A 4,115-nucleotide genomic window follows, 5' to 3' on the forward strand; every position below is an offset into this window, starting at 1 on the left:
AAAAAAGTCAGCTTGCTAACCAACGGTTGTGATTTTTAGAGAACTACTGCAGAGGTTTGAAGAAAATAGATTTATTAGTTAACTTATAAAGAGATTAAAGAGCTTGAAACAAGTATTGAAAAGAAACTTGTGGGCTTCCCTGATGGCATAGTGGTTAAGAATCTGCCTGCCAAGGCAGGGGACACAGGCTCGAGCCCTGGTCCGGGAAGATCCCACATGCTGCAGAGCAACTAAGCCCGTGAGCCACAACTACTGAGCCTGCGCTCTGGAGCCCGCGAACCACAACTACTGAAGCCCGCATGCCTAGAGTCCGTGCTCTGCAACAAGAGAAGTCACCGCAATGAGAAGCCTGCTCACCGCAACGAAGAGTAGCCCCCACTCGCCACAACTAGAGAGAGCACGTGCACAGCAACGAAGACCCAACTCAGCCAAAAATAAATAAATTAATAAGTTAATAAAAAAATAAATTAGAATGGTGTTAGGCTTTAAATATACCAATTTGGGTAATCAAATTATTCATTTTTTAATAAGAAATGACACGGCAGAAATGCTGGTCCAACAGTCTTGTCTTTACTGTTCCTTGTCTTTACTGTTCCTTTAAAGAGAGAAACAGAATGCAAGGAATCAGAAAGCACTAGCAGGCATCAATTAATCCAAGATACTAGCTTCTTAGTTCCAAAAGCACTTGCAAAGAAAACCATTGGGGGGCACAGGGTATGGAAGCACTTCGTAATAACTGGAATCCCATGAGTGTGTGTGTAAGCCAAGTCTCATAGGCTATTTTTTGTATTTGTCTTTTACTTGGTCACTTTTTTTCCCTCAAATACTAGTTTTTCTTTGACGTTTTTTCCTCAGAGTATAAAAAGTATGAAATATAAACAAGCTCCTGCATTGCACACTTCAGAGTGTACAATTCAAGCATTATAGAGCTATCTACATACCAATAAATCCCATCAAATCTTGGATAATTCAATAATATACAAAATACCAGGGCACAGAAAGAACTAAAACACACTTCTTTTTGTTACACATAAGATTCAAATATTCAATCTAAAGAAAATCACTTAATCATTTTGGCTCTCCTCTACATTCACATGTTGATATACTTATTAAAATATTCTGTATTATTATGTTTGGTCTTATTATTTCAAGTCAGGTTTACAACCTCAAAACCAGCCATCCAGACAAAACAGGTAATCAGAAAGATTATTTCTTCCCCACCTCCCTAATCCCAATAACTATGAAGCCAATTTTATGATATGACTCCAAACACTGGATTGTGACAAAAAAATGCTAGGTCCAATTTCTTCATAATCCTTTTTGGTGTGGCATACTTGGTAGAACTCAGGTGTGGAAGCCAGCATGGATCCTCCAAACCAAACTGCATATCACTGCATGTGATATGTAATGACTTGTACATCAGTAGGCTTTGGCTTCAATCTACCACCACTCAATTCTCACTTAATTTCAGCCTGGCATCTACAGTTCTTTTCCAATCTCTTTGCAAGCGACGTCTAAAGTCCCTGAACATGGTTGAACCTCCAGAGAGGACAATATTCTTGTAGAGAGGACGTCTGACATCAATAGGACAATTCTGAATTACTTCTTCTACAACTTCTGAGATAGGCTGAGTAAAGTCTGGATTAGCAAACTCTGGATGAAAAAAAATTTCAGGTCCCAAGAATCTCTCATATCCAACGTCAATGGAAAATTCTTTCTTTGAGATAGCATTGATTCCAGTATACTGTTTAATCCACTTTGATCCATCTGTATCATACTTGTTAATCTGGGCAGACATAACTATAGCTCTCCTTTACTGCCTTAGCAGTTTCCAAGGATTGCTCTGGAGGAATTCCTACTTCTCGGTCTCTCAGCAATTGCTGAATAAAATATGTTATATCTCATCCTGCGATTGGAATGTGCTTAATACAGCTGCCAATCACATACCCTTCAGCCACAGGGATGACACGAGTGACACCATCTCCACTGTCTATTACTGTACCAGTCAGCGTCCGTTCTCCTACTTGTCTGGTGGTCCAGGATGCAGCTAAGGCAAGAACAGCCTGTACAGCAATGTACAAGCCTGGAACATTGAAGGACTCAAACATTATTTCAGCAGTATATTCCCTGTTTTCTGGAGTATTCAGTGGAGGTTCAGTCAAAAGAAAATAATGGTCTTCAGGTTCCGCCCTTAAATAGTTAAAGATCACTTGCTCCATAAACCTTTCCATCGAGTCCCGGTCTTCAACTATACCACGGCGGATTGGCCACTTTGTTGCATATGTAGATTTTTCTATTGCTTCATCATCAGTGAAGGAGTCTAGGTCATCAACACCTTTCATCACCCTCCTTTGTGCTTGATCACCCACTTCCGCTGACTCCTTAATAGCAATACGGGAAGGGATGATAAACCGTGGTTCCGTATTTCCAGCATATCCTAGTTTTGTATACCCTGTGCCACAGTCCCCCACACAGGCCGGCAGCCGTCCCGTCATCTTCCTCTTCGCCTGCTGCTGCCATCTGCTCTGTGCTGGTTGGGGCCAGGGGTGGGTGGCGAGAGCTAGAAGCTCTCTGACCATCTGTGGCCGGGCCGCCCTTTCCATCCGGGGGGTTGGGGGGAGCCGGGAAGCCAAAGCAGTAGCGAGAGAGCAGCAGGCTCGGTCAGCGGCTTAATTTTTCAATACTTTATAATTGGTCTTTGACCCAGCAATTCACTTCTATGAATTTATCCTAACAGATATAACTGAGTATGTGCAAAATAAGGCATTGTCAAGTTATTCACTGCAGCATTTTTTATAATACCAAAATGTTAAAAACAGTCTAGATATCTACCGATAACGGTCTGATTGAGTAAATTATATCCATTTGGTGGAACAAATGGAATACCATGCAGCTGTGAAACAGAATAAGGAAACTCCCTATATATTGTTATGGAAGGATCTCTAACACACATTATTAAATAAAAAAGCAAAGTGCGGAGCTTGACTTTTACTGTAGAAGGGAGAAACAAAGGAAAAGCAGTTCAGAAACAATAGTCAACAGAGTGCTCTTCAAGGGATATACCTAACAATCTAATACATATCTGAGTTGTTTGCAGGAACTCAGATCCCCACACCGGTGTTAACTACAAGCTAAGATCCCAGACTGGTCAGAATTTGGGGAATGATGATGTTGACCTTTTCTGACCCTCTGTGACTTCAATCAACTAAAGCTTGGACTCTGCCAACCTTTGCTCCACTTCTACACCGAATTCTCCTCGGCTCCAGCTCCCTTCATGAACATACATTCACCACCCAAGCCCCTGTATGAATATGCACATACCCTTAGTGGTTAAGAACCCTTAGTGGTTAAGTGGTTAAAAGGTCCCCAGTTTTGCTGTTTGGGGAGACACTGCTTTGGGAAAGATCCCAGTGTTCTCCTTACCTGCTGTGAGTAATAAACCCTTCCTTCTCCCAATCTTTGGCTTGGTTGTGTCTTTTGGTCCACCGAGGCGAGCTCAGTTTTCGGGTAACAGAAAGATACACAACAAACAATTGTGGTCAAATAGGGAATTCCCTGGTTGCCCAATGGTTAGAATTCCATGCTTTCACTGCCGAGGGCGTGGGTAAGGTCCTGCAAGCCGTGCAGTGCGGCCAAAAAAAATAGTGGTTAACTACTGGCAGAGGTGAGGGGGCTGTGTGGGTGGGAGGGAGATTTTCACTGTGTATCTTTTAATATACATTTTTGGATTTTGAATCATGGGAATATATTACCTATTCCAAAATTAAGTTAATACTTATTTGAGAAGAGACTAATATTTACGTGGCTAAGGAACTAAATAAAGATCTATGACTTATCTTGCGTGTAAGAGCTCTTCAATAATTATTTGATGTGTTGAATTTGGGTGGAATGACTCCAGCATTAAGGTGTGTGATGGGTCGGGCCTGTGAGAGGAGCAGGGAAGATCGAGGGCAATTGAGGATGAGTCTGTTTAGACGGGCATATCAAAAAGCGAAGCTCTGCATGGGGCCAGATGGGTAAACAGGGGAACAAACTTAGGCGGGTGCCGGTCTGCATTATAATTAACATGAAGCATGCTTTCAGGAATGGAGAAAACCATGTGCTTTTTTTTCTTT

The 4,115-nt window shown here is 41.9% G+C and overlaps 1 pseudogene; it reads right to left on the reverse strand.

The window, feature by feature from the left end:
• Positions 1–585: 585 nt before the first annotated feature.
• Positions 586–2,512, reverse strand: LOC137224952 (actin-related protein 3 pseudogene; annotated as a pseudogene).
• Positions 2,513–4,115: the final 1,603 nt, after the last annotated feature.

This window comes from Pseudorca crassidens, chromosome 5 (genome assembly GCF_039906515.1).
Source record: "Pseudorca crassidens isolate mPseCra1 chromosome 5, mPseCra1.hap1, whole genome shotgun sequence".
Lineage (NCBI taxonomy): Eukaryota > Metazoa > Chordata > Mammalia > Artiodactyla > Delphinidae > Pseudorca > Pseudorca crassidens.